Source organism: Aethalodelphis obliquidens, unplaced genomic scaffold, assembly GCF_003676395.1.
Source record: "Aethalodelphis obliquidens isolate GAN/ISIS:26980383/991018 unplaced genomic scaffold, ASM367639v1 scaffold5, whole genome shotgun sequence".
NCBI lineage: Eukaryota > Metazoa > Chordata > Mammalia > Artiodactyla > Delphinidae > Aethalodelphis > Aethalodelphis obliquidens.
The window spans coordinates 77687649-77709840 of record NW_020837949.1 but is presented as its reverse complement, the minus strand read 5'-3'; the positions used below and the strand labels follow the sequence as shown (position 1 = coordinate 77709840).

General features: G+C 38.5%; 1 protein-coding gene across 3 annotated transcripts in view; it reads right to left on the bottom strand.

The window, feature by feature from the left end:
• Positions 1 to 22076, bottom strand: part of SEMA3D (semaphorin 3D) — a 209297-nt gene extending 187221 nt beyond the window's left edge. For 2 of the 3 annotated variants that reach the window (XM_027102730.1, XM_027102731.1), the window contains exon 1: positions 21795 to 22071. The gene's annotated coding sequence lies outside the window, so the exon portion shown is untranslated. Of the gene's footprint in view, positions 1 to 21794 lie in introns of all 3 variants that reach the window. The other variant, XM_027102734.1, reaches the window with a different exon arrangement.
• Between the last annotated feature and the right edge of the window lie 116 nt (positions 22077 to 22192).

Sequence of the window (22192 nt, the reverse complement as noted above, 5' to 3'; positions counted from 1 at the left end):
GGACAGGGAATGGATGACAACAGTGGCAGTAGAGTACAGCTGATGATGTCGCGCCTTACCCACAATGGTTTCATTACTTGTGATTTTTCAGTAACTTGATGCATATGTACAACAATTTTTTAAAATTCACATTTAAGTCCAGTTCTGGTCATTCCCTTTAAACAAAACAGCATCAACTATTCCTGATCTCTCTCATATAAAACAGGAATAAGTGTGTTATAAGGAGGCCCCTTTTATGGAGAGAAGATATGGTAGAGAAAATAGATATATAAATGAAGGGAAAATGCAAACTGCTTCACAAATTTTAAAAGGTATATGGTCTCCCTAACAGAAAATTATATAAATATATATGCAAGCATATCACATGCTTCAGTAGTTTTTTAATCAACAAGGAAGGTACCAACAAGATGATTAGCAATATAAGGAGGTTTAATAACCATGAGTATCTAATTTGGTTAGAATGAGGTTGCTTTCACTTTTATTTAGTACAAAGTTTCTTACACATACACACACATGTATATACATACTCATGATACTTAATGCCATTTTTAGTTTTGCTTAGATTATGTGTTTTTCTATAAAACCTTTATCTTGCCAAATACAGTGTTCCTAACCAAGATAAAGGTTTCAGAATGCAACATTCTAAGTTAGTTAGAGCTTATGATTAAATGAGAACCGTAATATGAATTAGGAGACTATTAAAATAATACAGGCAAAAGACCATGAAGGTTTGAATCATGGAGTAGGCAGTGAGAATAAAAAGAAGGGAGGGCCTCCCTGGTGGCGCAGTGGTTGAGAGTCCGCCTGCCGATGCAGGGGACACGGGTTTGTGCCCCCGTCCGGGAGGATCCCCCGAGCCGCGGAGCGGCTGGGCCCGTGAGCCATGGCCGCTGGACCTGCGCGTCCGGAGCCTGTGCTCCGCAACGGGAGAGGCCACAACAGTGAGAGGCCCGCGTACCGTAAAGAAAAAAAAAAAGAAGGGAAATTTTAAGAAAACTTGCTGAACTAACTGGAAATAAAGAGCAAAGGAAAGTGAAAATAACAGCAGCTAACATTTATGCAGGGATAACTAAAGAACAGACACTATTCTAAGTTGAGAACTCATTGATTTATTTAATCCCCACATTAACCTGTTAAATATTCTTATTACTCCATTTTACAGTTCTGGAAACTAAAACAGAAAAGATAAAAATGTCCAAAGCTACAATTCAATAAGTGACACAGTCAGGATGGGAGCCCAGGTAGACTAAGCCCAAAACACATGCTCTACATTGCATTAGGGATGATTGTTAATTAAATTCAGATTACTAGTTGAATCATTACAAAAGAAATAAAGAGGTTAAGAAAATAAAATCCTGTTTTATTTTACACATTTTATGTTTGAAGGCCAGGAAGATATAAAGAAACATGAGTTGGAGGTTTTGTACAGGAGGGTGTAACATGTAACAGACTGTGGCCAAAACAAGTGATCATACCATAGTCTGAATGATGGTGTGTAAGTGTTGCGAAGGTGAGTATAAATTATCAAATTTGTCAAAAGTTGTCTGAAGATTGTTCTGAGATCAACACAAATTATTTGGTCCAGAGTAATATCCACCAGTAAGGATGGGCTAGTGAACCAGCAGGTAATTCATTAGACCCAGACAAATAGAAACCCATGTGAAGATCGAAGAGCTCAGACAAGTATATGCATCATTATGTAGGAAACTACGTCAACTACATCAGCATATGAGATGTTACAGTAGGCTGAAAAGTTTTGTTTGAAATGCCTGATCTGGAGATCTAGGCTGGATACGTAGATAAGTGAAACCAAGAGATTCTGGAAAGATGGAGGACAGCCAAGGCTGGGATGTTGTGATGGAGACAAATCATTTCAGCAGGAGTGAAGAAAAGAAATGAAAAAGCTAGAAGGATAGGAGTTTGAGTTACTATAACTTTTCACCTTTAGATGTTACTAAAATTTTCCATGAAACTGCTTCTATTGTTGGAGATCCATTTGTTTGAATTTTAGTAGAAATATGATTACTTTCCCCTAAAATTCCCTGAATTTTTTTTTTTTTTGATACCACAGAAATATCCTCAGGAAGAGTTATAAGCACTCAAGCTCTCCCTATATAGAGATATGATCAAAAGACCGATACATTTAAGAAGGGAGACTGTATTTTCACGTCAACTCATCAGTTGAAAAAAATACATACAAAATTTGGGGAATTATTATTCCAGGAAGGATGGAATTTCCCTCTACAGGAAAATATCCACAACTGAAAGATGTAATGCAATAAATAAATACATGATTAAGAGAAAAATAAGACTGCACATCTGCTTCCTGGTAGAACTCTGGGAAATGTTTCTTTTGGTTTCTATTATTAAAGGTGACCACATCCAGAAAGCATGATATTGTGTAAAAAATGTTATCTCTTTTTCTTCGTTCACACCCAAATGATGATTGGAAAGTGGCAACATTTTACATAAGGCTACCTCCTACAGACAAAGAACTATAAACAACAAACCAGTAACTGCAGAGGATACTATTAACATGAATACTTTTGATAAGAACATTTATTTTGGATTAAAGTCTACACTACAGTTGAATGGCTTGTCAGAATTTTGTACCAGAGTTGCATATTTTAAAAATGTGGAAAAGACCCATCTCTGCCAGTATAATCTACCTATTACTTAGCATTTTGGTGGGGGGGGGGTATGTGCAGTTGGACACCAGTCCTTAACAAAGAAGGGCGTTGTTGTTATGCAGATCTAAGTCTGTGGCCTTCTCCAGCAAAAAGAGTTTAAGATTCGGTTATCCTTCTCTTCCTGGTACGGAGTGGAAGACACCCTTACAAATGGATATTTCCTTTATAAATGTAAATTTCTCTTACAAAAGGGTAACTTCTATTAGATTTTCAGAGCTTCTCTTACACCTGTTGTCTCTTAAAAAGAACCAGGGCAAGATAAGCCTTATGCCAAAGAGGCAGTTTCAGAGGGTGACATATTTGTTCCCCTTCAGATACATGCATATACATGTATATATAAGAGTGTGTATACATGAATATATAGATTAAAAATTCTATAGTGCTAATATAAGGTATACATCGATAAATGTACCCTTTTCTTTTTTAAATAATGAAAGTGGATAGAGATCAGGTCAAGTGCAGCTCTATAGCATTGGTGATCAGAACAGAGCTTTTGATTATCAGATAAGAAAATTAATATATTCTTTCAGAAATGGTCATGATTATGTGACTAGCAGTCATCACCCTGCCTGGATCTAAGTGTCGACAATTCTCGCAGAACGCATTAAATTTATTTTCTAAATCATCTGTCGACATCTGTAAAATGTAGGATGTCTGCCCCTCTAGGAGTGAAGAGACGTCAGCTATAAACTCAGCTTTGTGATGACTCAGTTGTGTGCCTCTGAACACACTACAACCAGTGTCTTATAGATGTGGATCATGAATTACTCAAGCCTGGGGCCATTCCTCTCCAAACATTCAGCACCAATTTTGAATACAGAAGTTGTTCTTTCATGTTTAAGGAAGGAAGTAAGGCAGAGAGGGAGGGAAGGAAGAACTCACATTACTTCATCCTCAGTCCTCTGTGTAAAATTAAGCAGCTGGACTAGACATTCTCTCAAGTTGGTCTTTTTTATTCTGAAATATCACAAGTCTATGAGATAAAAAATTATTTTACTATTTATCACTTTTTTAATTACAGGCATTTCAAAATAGGTATCCTGAGACTGACAATTTATCAGGCTTACCCTCTATTCCCCAGGCTGGAATTAAAACAAACAAACACACAAACAAACAAAAGCCCTCAGGTACTATTTCTCTTAAATACGTTTTAACAAAATACACCCATGTTGCAGAAATTCCAAAATTCCGTATTGGATATGCACAAATTCAATATACTTATTAGAATGTAAAACTGAACTTTAGGAGTACTATTTCCTAAACTAACAGGTTGTCTGCTACTTTCACATAGTAATTTTTGTTCTTAACAGTCTTTCAAATGCAGGTAATCTAAAGCCAAAATAAACTGATAGTAAGGAGGCAAAATAGAGTACTTAAACCATTTCCATAGCTTATTGACTAAATGGTACACAAGGTTCAACTACTACCTAACATATCTTTTTTAATTAAATAACTACTATCTACGAGACTTATTTTAGATGTCTTTGATTAAGAGAAGAATAATCATTCTATGATTTTCAGATTCTTTCTAAAATTAAAAAGAATAGCTGAAGTATCTATTTCATTATTTATTTAAACAAAATAATAGTTTGCTGATGCTGCATCTGACTCAGGATCTTATTTTTGACTCTCACAGGTCTAACTTTGATTTTTTCTTTTTTTTTTCACTTGTAATTACAAATCAACAAAGACTGATTGCTATGGTAGGTGTCAAGGAGAATGAACCAGATGTGGACATACATCTCCACCCTAGGAGTGGATGGTTTGCTAGAGGTATAAAATGTATTTTAAATTAAAATAATTTATTATAAAATGTGAATATGTGTGACAGGGAAAATAAGTTACCGAACTGATTTATGTTTCATGAATTGTTATTCTGATGAAGAACGTGAGATTTGTATTAGCTTTTGAAAAATAGACAGGATACCAAAAGATTAAAAAAAAAAAAGACAGAAGAATGAACAGCATGAGAAATACCGGATGCTAAATGTTAAATATACATGACAACAAAATAAGGACTCACTATTTTATTTCACAAACTAAATATTTAGTTAAGATAGTCATTGGCTTATATTTCCAGTTCTGTGATATCTGCCTGAAAGTTGCTGTCTACACAAACTCTCCATCCTCTGTATCTAAAGATTATTTTCGCAACCTGAAATATTTAAAACTTCCTTTAGCAGGAAAAAAATTCATGAGATATGTTATATCCTGCTGAGATCAAGTGTGACCTCAGACCTTATACGTGGGAAGATATTGTGAATTCTGGAAACAATATACATTGGTTTCAAAAAGCATAACATCAATGAGAAAGTTTTAATGCTAACACATCTATGCTCTGAGAGGAATATAAAACAGTTCTGAGTCAGGCTGAGAGCAAAGTTCCCATCATAATAATAATAATGCTTTGACTATACAGGGCAAAATCGTGAAATACATAAATAACAAACAGTAAAAGTCTGATATGATAGCCTTGTATTTCTCTAGTACCCTTATTTTCTATTCTCATCACCGGCGTGTTAGTCCAGACCTTATTTTATCTATAAAGAGTCTCTTAGCTGGTCTCCTTGAAAATTATTCCTAGGTTCATCTTCCTAAAATATTAATTCTTGGGTTATTTCATGGTTCAAAAACTTTTAGTGGCTCCCAGTTGCCTGCAGAATAAAATCCAAAGTCTGTATCCTGGCATTTCAAGGCTTTTGTAAACAGTAAAACACGCTTAATGAATATTGGTGAGAAGAAATAAAACTATTAGTGTTGATTTATTAAATAACAATGGTGTCAGGCACTGGGAGAGATTCTTTATTTACATTTTCTCATTTAATACTCACATGTGTTTTGAATACAGCGCTGTCATTTACCCCACTTCGATATATGAGTATACCAAAGCTGGTAGAGTTAAATAACAACGAATTTTCCCAAATAATAAATTGTGACTCCAAAGTGTGTTCCCTTTCCACCACGAGATAGTGTAAACACTTGTGTGTACAAAATCACAGCCATAATAGAAGAAAGTACATGATGAGATCATAATAAGAATTTAAACTGCTTGTTAAGTGGACGATCAATTGCCTTAGACTGGGGTTTACTGGAAAAAGCACTGGCAGAGGGATCAAGACCATGAGAGGGGTCAGGATTAATAATTTATGTGTCTTTCTCATTTAAATAATAACGAAAATGAGGACAGTGAATGGACCAGGGAGGAAAGTCTGTAGAGAGAAAAGAACAGAACTGTCAGCAAACTGCAATTAGTGGGAGGAAGAGAAAGGGGAACCAGTGACGGAGCTAGAGAAGGAGCGAGCCATCAGATACAATCCAGGAATTATAGGGGCCCCCAAAGAAGAACATGCACGAGAACCTCAGGACTGTTCCACCTTCCCTGTCTTCAGTCCTGAGCTACAGACCTGGAACAGGAGGTGCTACCTTGGCCCGGGTCACACTTTTTTAATGACCTTGGATCTACCCAGAAAACTACTATTAGCCTGGCTGGTCCCCATAAATGACACTTAAAAGTAATCATTTGAAAAAAAGACTCCCCTGCCCCAGCAAAATACGTATTTAGAAAAGTAATATAAATAATCTCCCTTACTTAAAATCTCATCAAGAGACGAGCCAGGAGATTTATAAATACTCACGAAAGAAAGAAAAAACGGACAGGAGTAAGAGTGAATTGACAAAAGCAAAACAAACAAACTAAATTGACTCTGGGTTCTAGTTTTTAAAATTGTTTCCTTCTCTTAATTTGCTCTAATAAAATCATCCTTAAGAACTCATGGAATAGAAAATGCCACATACTAAAGATATATCTATCTATCTATATAGACAGATAGGTAGAGATGAAACATTTTACATCCATTTACATCAATCTATTTGCAACCACAGGAAAATATTTAATATTCCTGGGATGAGTACTGTGAGAGGCTTTATAATTATTTAGAAAATATTTAGAAATTATTTCAAGTAAACTTATTTATCCTATCTCTGAAACATTTCACTTTCTGTGAAATAGACATAGGGTCTTACATATTGTTATAACTATGATATATATAACATAATTAATTTAAGATATATAAAACAATTTATAAATTATTATTCATATAAAGTATATTGATGAACATTCATAAGCAAAAGTGGCAATTACGGGAACAGACTAATCTGAAACAATACCAAGAATGGCATTAGAAAAGTATTTTCCCATAAAATAACTAGAACATTATTCAGTTTCACTTCCACTTGGTCAGAAGCTGAAGTGACCTTTAAGTTCAATTTCTGGAAAATATCTCTGATTAACATACTTTCTGCTGTCACTAGTTATATTGCAGAGAACTGCCGAGAAGGTGAGGCAGCATGGGACAAAGGTGTTCTTCGTGTATTAGATTGCTTATATCGAGATGCAGGAGCTACCCATTTATCTCTGGGCTCTTCTGAAACTTCCTCCTTGAGAGATGCCTCACTTATGGAACTTGATTCCATAAGTGCTGTACTGCAGGTTCCTGCAAGGTCCCCTGAAGCCCACCATTTAGGGAGCAAAAATCCAGGGACCTCTTTGTAGCTGGTTGAGGGCACCAAGTTCAGCACTGGTATAGAGTCTAGAAAAAGTCTAGTCCCTGGGAATGAGACTGCACTACAAGAGACTGTCACTGGGCCAATTTCCACATCCTCTAGTGGATGGAGAGCAAATCAGGTCACTGTGTTTCCCTTCACTCCTTATAAACGGGACCAACATAGAATATTCTGAAACCGCACAATAGTGAGAGCATTTAATAAGAGGTTTCAAGAGCAATAACTGGTTAGCAGAGGTACAGGGACAAGGTGGTGATCAAACAGTGGAAGTAATCTGTGGGCAAGGGGATTAGAATGACAGTAGGCCCACACTGGAGGGCTAGAGAAGTATCTGTGCATTGGGTGAAAAAAGTCAGGGGCAGGGGGATGTGCAAGTTGTTGAACATATCTGTATTGTTTATTTCGGGACAGAGCACTTCATTAAGGACATATGCAGTGTTATAAATCCAGTAGTAGATAGCTAAGGAACGGTGGGATGCTACAAAATAAACCTGGAAATTTAGATGGGGCCTCAAAGGATTTTATTACTTGCTGTTTAGCCTCTATAAGTAGCTGCTGCTTCTGAGACAGCTGATATTGAAGGGTTCCTTTGTCCTGGATTCTCCCTCACATCCCTATAGCATGGTCTGTTGCACTGTGCCCCCAAATGATGTCTCTTTAAAAGGTGGTAATAGCCAATCCTAAAATGTCATTCTCTTCAGGAATATACCTGAAGGTCACCAAAGGACTTTTTGTTTTTTTAACATCTTTATTGCTTTACAATGGTGTGTTAGTTTCTGCTTTACAACAAAATGAATTAGTTATATATATACATGTTCCCGTATCTCTTCCCTCTTGCGTCTTCCTCCGTCCCACCCTCCCTATCCCACCCCTCCAGGCAGTCACAAAGCACCGAGCTGATCTCCCTGTGCTATGCGGCTGCTTCCCACTAGCTATCTACCTTGCATTTGGTAGCGTATATATGTCCATGCCTCTCTCTCGCTTTGTCACAGCTTACCCTTCCCCCTCCCCATATCCTGAGGTGGATAGACCTAGAGTCTTTCATACAGAGTGAAGTAAGTCAGAAAGAGAGAGACAAATACTGTATGCTAACACATATATATGGAATTTAAGGAAAAAAAATGTCATGAAGAGCCTAGGGGTAAGACAGGAATAAAGGACTTTTTTTGAATGAGGTGAATGTAACTCAGCAGATAAAGAAGAAGGCAGTAGAACAGTGGGTAGGTGGTGTGAGAATCTGACCTATGTGTAATTTGCATCATCTGTGTAAGGATAACAGAAAGATAACACACAGACACTGTGATGCGTTACACAGATTTTGATTGTTAACCTATATTAACCTATTTATTTCTCACAATAACCCTATGAGGTTAGTGCCTTCATGAACCCCCAGTTAAAAGACAGGAGACAGATATAGAAAGGTCAAGTAACTTGTCTAAACCACACAGCTCAGTGGTGACAGAGCTAGGATCTGAATCCAAGCTGTCTGCTTTCATAGGGCATAGTCTTTTTTTTTTTTCATTAATTTTGATTGGAGTATACTTGATTTACAATGTTGTTAGTTTCAGGTATACAGCAAAGTGAATCAGTTACACATATACATATATCCACTCTTTTTTATATTCTTTTCCTATATAGGTCATTACAGAGTATTGAGTAGAGTTCCTGTGCTATACAGTAGGTCCTTATTAGTCATGTATTTTATATATAGTAGGGTGTGTATGTCATAGTCTTAACCATTGCACCACATTTCCCCCCGCACTTGAAAGCCTCAGTTTAAAGTTACAGTAATCAAAGATTCTTTCAGTTACCAGAGTGACCTCCTTTATAAGTATACAGTGTTGAGCAATGAACACTAGCCCACAGGTGTTGTAGTGGTGTGGTGACATACCTGGGATCCCAGAGAGAAGTCAGGGATGGCGACAATACTCTAAGCATAATCTCCACATAGATAAAAGTAGAGGTTAGGGAAGAAGGTGACATAATGAAAAAGGCTGCAGAGAGAAAAGGCCAAGACTATGAATAGGACCCTTTGTTTTTGGTTTTAAAGAGATTTGATTTGACCCAGGATGCTAATGAGCTCCTTTACAATCATCTACTTCATGATTGCAGCCAAGGTTTCTCAACTGTATTTCGTCAGTGACTCTTACAGTGCCCAGTACATGGCAGGCACTCAACAAATACTTCGTGAATTAAAGAAAAGATGAAAAGGGAATTCAAGATAGGAAGGCGTCAAGAATAAGATGAATATGTGTGAAATAACCTTTACAAAAAAGGAATGCACGTGCGACATAACCTTTATGATGAATTACACATCTAAAGTAGTTACAAGAGGAAAAAACAGGTAAGGGATACTGAATAGATTAATTTATACTCATGTATTAGAGATGGTGTACTTATTATATACAAGATTAGGTGATATGCATGGAAGTAAGAAGAAAGCTGTCAAGGTAGCAAACATTTGATCCTTATTCTTGAGAAACTTAGTCCAACTAAGAGAGAGAGAGTAATAGTTATTGAAACTGAAAAAGATCTTACAAAGAGGAGGGCAGAATTTGAGTGAAAAACACTTTTCCAAGCAAGATTTAGTGGACATAAGTGAGGGTGGCTAGGGGAGTGGGCATTGGTTGGAGGCCAGGAGAAGTGATGGCAGTAAAAGACAAAATTATCCAAGTGAAAGGAGAAATCACTGCAAAGCCCCACGAAGAAAGAGTACAGAAATGGTAGGCCCATGTGGTTGATGCTAGTTTGTCCTGTTTATTAATTTGGGGAATTTACGAGACTTAGTTTTGGCTCATCCTAATACATTATCCACTTAAAGCACACTTTTTAACACCACTTGTACACAATAAAGGAAAAAAGGGAAAGTCTAAAGTGTCATTTCTGATTAACAGAACTAACCAAGGGTTACAAATATATAAAAGAATGATTGGTGGCTATCATGAAGATGATGGTTATGTGTTCGATAAATACTAGGGGAAAGCAGATCTGAATGCAATTCTTATCCTTAATAAGTCTCAAGTGAAAGTGCACAGGATATGAATGACTATTCACTGTACTCTAATAACTTTTGATATATGGATCAAAAGTACCATTTTCTGGAATGTGAAAAGGCCTATGTGATAATGACACAACAAAAGAAGGGCTCCAAACAATCAACACCCAGAGACTGAGGGTAGGGTCAAGTGAGGAATCCTAGTATCTCAGCCCAAGCTCTTTGAAGGGTTTTATTGAGTGCACATGTGTAAACATAGCATGTCTCTTCTATGGAAGTTATTTCTGCCAAAAACTTGCCCTTTTTAAATTTATTTATTTTATTTATTTGGGGCTGCATTGGGTCTTCGTTGCTGTGTGCGGGCTTCTCACTGAGGTAGTTTCTCTTTGTTGCAGAGCACCAGCTCTAGGTGCACGGGCTTCAGCAGTTGTGGCTCGCAGACTCAGTTGCTCCACGGCATGTGGGATCTTCCCGGACCAGGGCTTGAACCCATGTCCCCTGCATCGGCAGGTGGATTCTTAACCACCGTGCCACCAGGGAAGCCCAACTTGCCCTTTTTAAAACCTGAACAATGAACAGTCTCTGCCAAACCTTATCACAGTGTAGTCTCAGACAACAATCCCCAGGGCTCTGTGAAATGTGAATCAAGCCAAAGAAAGGAAAATGTTATTCTCTTATCTGTATATCCAGTACAAATGCTTTTGAACAGCTACTTTACTGGTGATAAAAGTCTTCATAAGTTGATACAATAATTTCTTGATTTATATCAATTTTCCATTTTAAAATATACGTAACTCATCTTACACTGTTTCATCATGAAAATACTTTTGCGGACAGAATAGTCTGGCTACTTTAACCTTCTACCAACCTGCTCGGAAAGCAACTTACAACACCCTAATTTGATTACGATAAGGAAATATCTGAAGCTACAAGACAGAAGCTATGTGGCCAAAAGAATGAATTTTGAATCAGAACATATGTCAAGGGTAAAGTTAATAGGTATACAATTTCACTACTATTTAAAAAACTTGTCTTCTGATAAGGAGAGTCAAACCTCAAAACTGATGAGATTTGAGATGATTATTTTCATTTGAAACGATTTTTTAAAAATAATACTCGTTATAATTATCTATTCATAAGTCACCAATTACTTGAAAATATGTTGATATGAAATAAAAAAGGAGACAATGGTAGTCCATGCAAAAAATGTAAATCACACATATCTCTACTATACAAATTAGGTATGTGCATTTCTAAAGGTTTTGGTCAGAATTTTATATTCGTTCCTTTTTTTGATTGAGTTAAATTATCACAGGCAGGATCTCTCTTTTCAAAATTGTACTCAATTCTCCTGTGTAACAAAAATGAAAACCTTGTATCTAAGATTCCAATGACATCCCAGAGCAATTAGTTGTATTGATCTGAGTCTTTTTCAGATACTTATTATTATTATTATTATTTCAGGAAGTTCAATGGGGTATCACCAAAAAAGAGGCCCTTTAGTCACATATTCTGGGATTGAATTCCATGGCTTTTCCCGAACAAGTTGTTGAAATGTGTTTTTTGTGTGCTATGATTCACAAACTAAAAACTGGGGGTGGGGGGGGAGAAGCAAGTTTAAACTTTTCAACAACTGCCACGGTAGAGCACAAATTCAACAAAAAGCAGTTACGTGTAAAGCACAGAGTCAGGAAATTGTTAAATAATTATAAATATGAGATAACAGTAAACAAATGACATCAGCATGTATAAAAGCTTCAATAAGAAAGGTGAAATGACAGGACTTTTGGTCCAACAGTAAGCAAGACAGCTTATTACTAAAAAAGAATAAAACTCAGATTTAAAAAAAATATGCAACGATTTGTAACACAGGGAATAGAAGGAATAATATGTGATTTTTATATATAGAAAGTATATACATAAAGTGAGGGAAAGCATTGAAAACACACACACAGACACACACACAAACACACACACACGTAGAAAGGGAAATGGCAGCCCATATCTACATTTCTAGAACACATCTAAGTCTCAGCTTCTAGGAATTTGAGGAGATGTATAAGCCTCCTAGGTATATTTTTAATTTTCAAAATAGCAATGATAAGTGTATTATACGTATAACATTTGATAGGAAATACTCTTTAACATACTTAATGTAGTAGATGTCCTTGGGATTCAAAGAGGAGAAACAAGAATACATAGTCATTGAGCCATTTTGGCAAGAATTTTGAAAGCACAATCATCATGTAGAACTGAAGACATCTGGCACAGAGGATGGATCTTGTCAATATCAATAAAATAGCAAAGACTGAAGTAGAAAAAAAGTGTGCCTTCTCTTTTAATATTTAAGATTGATTTATAAGACATGACTGATACATAGCTTTCTTTGCATGAGAACCTCCCACAATGGTGATCTGAAAATTTTTATTAATCCAAGTAATATATTTTATTTTGAAAAATAAGTAATTATGAGAACTAATTCAAAATACATGTTTATTATAATGAGAACTACTATATTTAGTATCAACAGAAAAAAAAAAAAGGTAAAATAGTTGCACCTTGAACTAGGAGAATAAATTGAATGACATTAACCTTTCTGACCAGAGAATGGTTCACTTTTTATACAGTTTCTCACCATGGTTAATCTATATGCTTTCAAATACAAGTTTTAAAAATAGACTTTATTTTTCAGAACAGTTTTAGATTTACAAAAACATTAAGAAGATTGTACAGAGAGTTCCCCGAGAACCCACATCCAGTTTCCCCTATTATTTTTACATCTTACATTAGTATGGACATTTGCTACAATGAATAAACCAATATTGACTTTTTATTATTAACTAAACTCTGTAATTTATTCTGATTTCACTAGTGTTTATCTAATGTCCTTTTTGTTTTCACGGATCCCATCCAGGACACCACATTACATTTAGTTCGTGTCTCTCTGGCTTCTTCTTGCTTCCAATAGTTTCTCAGGCTCACTTTGGTTTTGATGATCTTGATAGGTTTGAGGAGTACTGGTCAAGCATATTGTAGACTGTCCCTCTACTGGAATCTGTCTGATGTTTTTCACATGGTTTTATGGGGGTTATAGGTTTTTGGGAGAGAGATTGAGAGCGACAGTGTTCTTTTCATCCCTCATATCAAGGGCACATATTATCAACATGCTTTAGGACTACTGAGGTTGACCATGATCACCTGGCTGAGACAGTCTCTGCTAGGTTTATTCACTGTAAAGTATTCTCTCCCTCCTTACCATCCTGAGTACTCTTTAGAGGAAGTGACCATGCTCAACTCATTTCAGAAGTAAGGAGTTTTATGTTCCCCTTCCTTGAGGGCAAAGTATCTACATAAATTGTTTGAAATTCTACTGGATGGGAGATTTGTCTCTTCTCCTTCATTTATTAATTTATTCATCATTTACTTATAGCAGCATGGTCTCGTGGATATTTATTTTATACCTTGGGTTATAATCAATAATACTTTTTTTTTTTTTGCTCATATTATTCCAGCTTTGGCCATTGGGAGCTTTTTCAATTGGCTCCTATGACCCTTTGACATACCTCTGTCATTGTGCATATGTGGTGTGGTGAGTGTATGTGGGTGTCTGGAACACTTATTTTTTGGCACAAGATGATCCAGGCTCACATACATTTCCTGCCCCAGTCCTAGAATCAGCTATTTCTCTGAGGATCCCTGGTTCCTTTCACTGGAAAATAATGTTAGAAAATGAGATCTAGGCACTAGCTGTCACATACAAAATTTATTTTTAAAATAAATTTAATGTTTAAGCTAAGAATTAATATATTTGTGTGTAGTACATTTATGGATAAATTCTTACTAGCCTTACTCTATGCTTATCTGTGTTTACTAGTCGTTCAGCAATGATCATGAATTTTATCTGTAATGAAAATCATTACTATAAAAATAAAAGCTCTAAAAGAATGTACACCCCATTTCAACAAGAAAATGCAAATTATTCGGTGGGCCAAAAAGTGCCTTCGGTTTTTTAAGTAAAAATAAAAGACACATTTTTCATTTTCACCAAGAACTTTATTGAACAACGTATTCACCCTTTTGTTCCACTACCTTCTGCCATTTTTCAGGCAACTTCATAATTCCATCTTCCCAAAACTTTTTATCTTTTTGAGCAAAGAACTGTTTCAGGTCCCTTTTACAGTCTTCCAGGGAATTGAAATTTTTTCCATTAAGAAAATTTTGTAAAGACCTAAATAAATGGAAATCTGAAGGTGCAATGTCTGGTGAATATGGCGGACGAGTCAGAACTTCCCAGCCAAGCTGTAACAGTTTTTGTCCGGTCATAAAAGAAACATGCGGTCTTGCATTCTCCTGATGCAAGATTATGCATTTTCTGTTGACTAATTCTGGATGCTTTTCGTCGAGTGCCGCTTTCAGTTGGTCTAATTGGGAGCAGTACTTGGAATTAATCATTTGGTTTTCCGGAAGGAGCTCACAATAGAGGACTCCCTTCCAATCCCACCATAAACACAACATTGCCTTCTTTGGATGAAGACCAGCCTTTGGTGTAGTTGGTGGTGGTTCATTTCGCTTGTCCCATGATCTCTTCCATTCCACATTGTTGTACAGTATCTACTTTCCATCACCCGTCACAGTTTGTTTTTAAAACAGAATGTTTTCATTACGTTTCAGTAGAGAATCGCATGCAAAAATATGGTCAAGGTTTTTTTCGCTCAACTTATGTGGAACCCAGACATCAAAAAGATTCACATAACCAAGCTGGTGCAAATGATTTTCAGTGCTTGATTTGGATATTTTGAGCATGTCGGCTATCTCCAGCGTGGTATAACGTTGATTGTTCTCAATTATTGTTTCGATTTGGTCACTATTAACTTCAACTGGGCTACCCGACCATGGAGCATTGTCCAGCGAGAAATTTCCAGCACGCAACTTCGCAAACCACTTTTGACACGATCAGTCACAGCTCCTTCTCCATACACTGCACAAATCTTTTTGTGCGTTTCAGTTGCATTTTTACCTTTCTTGAAACGGTAACGAATAATATGCCAAAAATGTTGCTTTTCTTCTTCCGTCTTCAATATTAAAATGGCTATGCAAAATTCACCAATTTTGATAAGTCTTTTTCTAAATGCACTGATATCACAGCTGTCACATACAATCTAACAAAATTGTTTTGAATGAAGTTAAAGACAACTAAGTGCTACTAGAGTCATCTTATGGAAAAAAACGAACAAACCTTTTGGCCTACCCAATGATATCAACTTCTACTGACCTCATATTTAGTATTACAAGTAAACTGAGAATTCTGAGAGTTCCAAATAGTTATCTTTGAAATGAAGTGTTATATTTCAAAATTGAAAGTGTTCCTCCAAGTAAAAACGGTGTTCATTTTTTACCTTAGAAAACACTTCTTTCTTTCGTAGAACCACCATTTCAGATGTAAAAAACAAAGATTTATCTGAAAACAACAACAGCAAATACCAAAACACAAGAAATGCCTGAATGTCTTATGTATGGACTGCTCTTTATGAGAAGGATAAAAAACAAAAAAAGGAGGAGTAAAAGCCTAACACTGATTTTATACATTCCATCCAAAAAAAAAAAAAAGCCAACAGATTATTTAGACATAACTTGAGATTATGACATCATGAGGCATGGCTTCAGCGGTCAATATAACATGTTTTTAAAAAGGCTTCTATGGGACTATGTAAGCAACTTAAGAGGGTACTTTTTTGTGAACATTGTTTTTAAGCAGTTCATACATGCTGATATTAAATGCATAAACTATACTACTTCTCTGTCTCTTCACTAACGTAAATCCAGACAACATCTCTACTGAGCAATTTTATTAGTCTAATTTCTGCTAATATAATGTGCTTGAAACTCTATATATTTAACTCAGTTATTAGGTACCAGCTATATAGGCTCATTTCAGGACCAAATATAACAATATAATCCTTAAAAGCAGTTTAAGATATACAAAAGACCAAGTAAAATGCATAATTAGTATAGGAAAAATAAATTGGACATTTATCTGATGGTAGATTAATAATGTCACATCTATATATCTATACAATTTTATTTATTTTCCATGAAAGTAATAATACTGTATTTCTTTTAAGATGCTCAATAATCTAGACTGTTTGCTTTTTTTATTCGACTTTGTTCTTTGTAGTTACAGTCCCATTTAATAATGCTTGATACTATTTAATTAGAAAAATACAGCGAATGTTCCCATTTTTCCTGTGATTTTCTAGTAGAACATACTTAAAAACATAAAATGTTGAAGTTATATTGTTAAATGCCCTATAGAAGAAACAAGGGACATAAAGTATGTCATTTCTAATCTCTGAAGCAGAAGACACCATATGTTTAAAAGGATACCAGATTCAGAGAGACACAAACTCTTCTGTGAACACTTGGTAACTTAATTCTATTTATTTTATACATTTTTATGGGAGGGTAATATTTGTGGCTTATTGAGTATGGCAAAAGAATGAGCAAACTGTCAAAATTTACCAGCAAAAGATTAGCAGGCTAGTTAAAGATATCCTGGTTCATGACTATTAGAAATTATTAAATATCATCATTAACATGGAAATAAATGATCAACTATTAATGATGATAGATTAAAAGTCACCAAATTCATTTAAAATCTAAACAGTATATCTTATTACATATTGCAACTTTTTCAAGCACTGAACTATCTGTCTTTAATAATTTATATTTGTGAATGTCTAATAATTTAAGTACACCTCATTATTATTACTTAAATTTCAAAATAATTTCAAGGTGTTGCAGTTTCTTCTCAGTGTATTTCTTGTTTGCAGAGAATTTAATTTAGCTTTATGCTTCTTTCTAATTATTATTTAGGTACTTAAAGTTAAGGTGAAATAATGCAGACACAGATGATGCAGATTCTCATTTCTTAATTTAGATCCTTCTAAAAAATACAAGAAATTCAAAAATAAAATGTAACTTTTTGTAATATGCCTCTTTTTACTATGTATTCTTATAAACCCTATTTCACATGATCATTACATTGCTCTATGTTATGCATCATGATAAAACATCTTCTCAACATTTTTTTCTATGAAAGGGTAAAACTCATATAAAAGAAAAAACTCTCCCTTCTAAAATCTCAGAGAATGTAAAGTATAAAACCAAAGGTCTTTAAGCTGATCTTTGATAGGCAACAAAGAGATTCAAAATCACTCTCTTGGGCTTCCCTGGTGGTGCAGTGGTTGAGAGTCCGCCTGCCGATGCAGGGGACGCGGGTTCGTGCCCCGGCCCGGGAAGATCCCACATGCCGCGGACCAACTGGGCCCGTGAGCCATGGCCGCTGAGCCTGCGCGTCCGGAGCCTGTGCTCCGCAACGGAAGAGGCCCGCGTACCGCAAAGAAAAAAAAAAAATCACTCTCTTAACTGCTTGGTAAGTAATTATACCTCAATATTTGTTAGGTATCTAAATATGTTTAGCATTGCACTAACCTGAAGGTGTAAAAAGTTAGAGAAGACAAGTCCTTCCTTCAAGGCTCTTACGATCTGGTTAGGAATCATAAACAACAACATAAGAAAGCAAATGACTGAAAACTTAGAACTTGAAAGGCAGGGTGAAGATATAAAAATAGAAAGGAATTTTGGCCAAGATTTCCTAGAGTAAGAAAGTATTTTTTAACTAAGTTTTGAGGTAGCAAGTTATGTGATTAACAAGTGTTGCCCATGGTCAGTCATTGTTATTGTTGTTATTACTACTTATTTCACAAATGCGAATGTTTCTTTTTCCTTTAAGGACTATGTTATTGAGTCGAATATTTACTACTTTACCTAGGTTATCTATATAGCTCCAGGTATATACAGAAAGAATAACTTTTCAAACAGAGCTATGGTTACTCATGTTTATTAAATAAATCATTTATTAATTGTTAAGAATGTTCCCCAAAGAACATTTGTCATCAAAGCATTACATCTCCCAGACAGAACAGTAAAGTTCAGTCATGTTTTTTTCTAAAATAATGAAGCTATAACAAACAATGTGAAGACATACTAATAATATTCATTAAATCAGCACCAACTGGAATGTTTTCCCCTTGAGACTGAGAAGTTGATATTCTTAATACCTAATAAAAATGGGGATGACTTCACCCAGTACTCTGTCTAAGCAGAAAACAAACACTGGGCCACAGAGATACCTACCAATTCCAGAGGACACCTTCAGAGACACTTTCAGGTCTGTGATAAACCTTTTGATAGTTAACAAATACCCATCCAATGGAATGAGAACACAGTATGAGGAATAAGAACTGAGCACCACAAAACATCCTGTCTTAATTTAACTCCAACCCCAAACAACATATTTCCTAGCTTTGGAAAAGAAAAGATGTGAGAGTAATTCAGCTTGGTGACTCAAGTTCAAACCTATATTTGATCTGTTACCCTGTCACTGGAAACAGTACATGTGCTTCCTCTGCCTTTGTAATTGTTTATATTCCTGACCTTCCCTGACACCAAAAATAATTCACACTCCCACCCTTACCAGCCCTTCCCCACACACACACACACACACAAAAGAGATTAAAAATACAGTTTAACTTTGTGCATTCTTCCCATGCAAAATTATAAAGCAAATTCATTAACTAAGATGTAACTATAAAGGCAAATTCTGCAAAAAGGCAAAAGATACATAATTATTTCTTTACCTTTTACCCTTAGTTTCTGCTAGTGTTGGTTATAGTTTCCTCATAATTCCAAAACACTTTGCACTGCCAGACATTTTTTCCTTGACCTCCCCTCTCAGAGAGTCAGCAGGAGGGGTAACAGGAGTCAAATTATTACTCCTCCCAAGTGAATGGGCCACAAACTCTTACAAAGGTGAAATAGTGGTGCCAAAATATGAAGTAACTTTGTAGTTATTCAGGTCATGAAGGCAGTAAGTAGACTAAGGAAAACTTTGTTAATCTCAGGAAATTTTCTCAACGCAGCCATGGAGTTACTATTTGAAAAATGTTTCTTTTGTTTTCATTTTTCCTTTATAAACGTTATTAAAGCCACTAATAATTCCTATAGGTACAATAAGACCTTTATAAATATAGATTACTAATATCATGTACATAAGATCCTTGACCTACAGACTTCATGTGACCCATACCCATCCTCAACCCTGGCTCCCATTTAAATTCTCGGGGTTCTTACCCTGTAAATTATAATATACAGATAATGCATCAACTGATCTTAGAAAGGTCCTCCCTTTAAGTGGGGTCATGGAAAGCTGCCTGAAGCCCTTAAAAGGTGACCTGAATCCAGGTAAAACAGTTCCAGTCTCAGCTCTGCCCCTTACTAGCTTATATTTAAACGCATCAGCTAACACACCTTTACATCTCATTATTCTCACCTCAAAAATGAGAATAATTGCTTTGTCTACTCCCGTAACCACCGATACCACTTTTAAGAACTATGATTTTTCTTAAAATTGCAAAAGCCAAAATGGGACAGCACACAGTTCTAACTCTCTGTGTGTCTCTGCTTTTTTTTTTTTATCTAAAAAACAAACAAACAAAATAATGAAACTTCATATCGTGTTGCTGAGAATATTAATCGTGATAATGTACAAAGTACCTAGGATGCAAGAAGTATTTGATAAATGTCCCTTCCCTTTTCCACCAATTTTTCATTTCATCATGGGCAAATTCCATTTGAAATGTTGGCAGTCCAAATCAGTACCATTTTACTGTCTCTCAGCTTCCTCTTGACGCTATTCATATCTCTTCCCACATCGCCTTCCTGTATTTCCTGGCCTTTTCTCTTTCAAAGGCCAAGGCCTTTTCCCATCTTCCTGACCTGAACCATCACTTTGTAGCCTACCAACGATGTCCCGCTGGCCAGCTTTAGCTACTCGGCTGAGCCTCAGTGACTCCGAGGCGGGACAGAGTTAAAGCAACTCCTGTCTGGGGCTGCTCACATCCAACCCAGACCCTTCCTGCTCATCCTCTTGGCTCTATGGCCTCAGAACAGAGCGAGAAGCGACGGCAACACTGGAGTGACGACATGTGATTCTCTCCCTTCCCCACCCTTCACATTTTTCTTTCCACGTGCAGAACCCGGAAGGCTCTGACCGCTCGTGCCCTGGCGGTTGCCATGGTTACACAACAGCAGCACCAGACCCAGGAGGGGTCTCGTCCCGTCTCCTTTACCTCCCCCACAACCCTTTCCATCCTTTAGTGAGCACGCCCCATCCCGCGCCCCCGCAGGGGAGGAGAACCTTTTCGGCTAAATTTGAGACTTTCCGTTCCTGCCCCCTCTTTTTCTCTTGCAGACACCACTGACAAGCTAAGGGAGGATGGGAGGGGCTTTGGTGGGGAAAGAAGAGCTCTCGTAGAGACATTTGCCTTTCATTACGGCTTCGCTCGGGGCTAAACGGCGAAAAGTTCGCCTATTTAACTCCAATCTCCGTAACTCGGAATTGGGGACCTCAGCGGCACCAGGCGCTGGCTGCGCAGCTCCCGTCCAGTCCCCTCGAGTTCAGCCTGGTGGCGGGAGCGCGGCGCCTCCTCCTCCTGTCAAGTACCCCCCGCGCGCTGGGACGGAAGCAAAGCAACTCAGTCCACGAGGTTGAACTCAAGTCGTGAGGGAAGGAAAATGAGCCTGTGCCGAAAACGGCCCGGGCGCTGCCAGGGCGGCCCATTAACGCGTCAACTCCAGGCGCGTGATGAGGGAGCAGAGGGGAAACACCGGCGGGGTTAAATCCACCCGGTTAAATTCCCAGCAGGAGTCAAATCCGGGCCTTTTCGGAGCGAGCCAAGCCGAGGGTACGGAGGGATGCCCGGCCCCCACAAGAGTACGTTTTGCAGGAGCCGCCTTTCCCAGTCAGCCAGCTCTGAGGCTGGTGTCTGCTTCCAACTTTGCCCTCAGAGTCTGGGAGGATGCACGCTCCCGTCAGACGGAGCGTCGCGGTTCCCTCACAGGGAAAAAGGCGTTGCCCATCCCTCCCCAAAAGCACCACAACACAAACAGCCGCCACGGTCTCCCCGTCCCCTCCCCCCAGCCCGTCGGGAAAAGGAGCGAGTGAGGGCGCAGACGCCCTTGGTCAAATCCTCGCCAGACTGTCCTCACCGACGCGTCTGCGAATGAACCTGCAGCCAGAGGAGCCACGGGGCACGTTCAGACGCGCTCGCGGCCGCCGGGGCCCTGGAGGGGGCGAGAGAGAGAGCGAAGTTCCCGGGCGCGTCTCGGGAGGAAAACTTTACGCGGCACGGAAAGCTCGGGCTGAGGAAGCGGCGGCGGCGAGCGGAGACTGCGCCCGCCGCCACGCTGTCCCCGCGCCGCGCGCCCGGACCGTCAGCGCCTCGGCGCCCAGTTCCCCGTCTGGCCCCCCCGCGTGCCCACTCCCGTCAGCTCCGGAGCGCTCTTTCCGCCCCAGAACGTTGCCTTATCTCCCGGCCGCTCGGCATTCTCACTTCGGACCCACGACCACCCCCAAAATCCAGTCACCCCTACTGGCCACCGCGGTCCTCCCACCGGAGCAGCAGGTGACCCGAAACCAGCCTTACCTGCCGCGAACTCTTCTCGCCCTCTCTCTGTGCCCGCTGTCTTTTCCGGGAGAGAGGAAGGGGATGCAGGCGGTGGGCGTGCGAGGCGGCGACCCAGGACACCGGCGCGACCTCCTCTGAGCGGCAGCCCTGGCTGAGCCGCGGAGCCGCCGGCGGCCCTGACGGAGCGTGGAGGCTGCGGCCGCAGAGGCCAGTCCGGGAGGCAGGGGGCGCTGCTGCCCCCCGAGCGTCCTGCCGGGAGCGGCGCGGAGCCAGGCACCAGCTGGAGCTGTGGGGAGGCGAGGGTGGCGAGGAAAGGCACGCTCGGAGCGGGAGGGCGGCTTTTAAGTTTGTGGTGTGACCGCAGCAGCTGTCCCGGGAGAGACTCAGTCTTTCTAAAAAGGGGATGCTCAGAACGC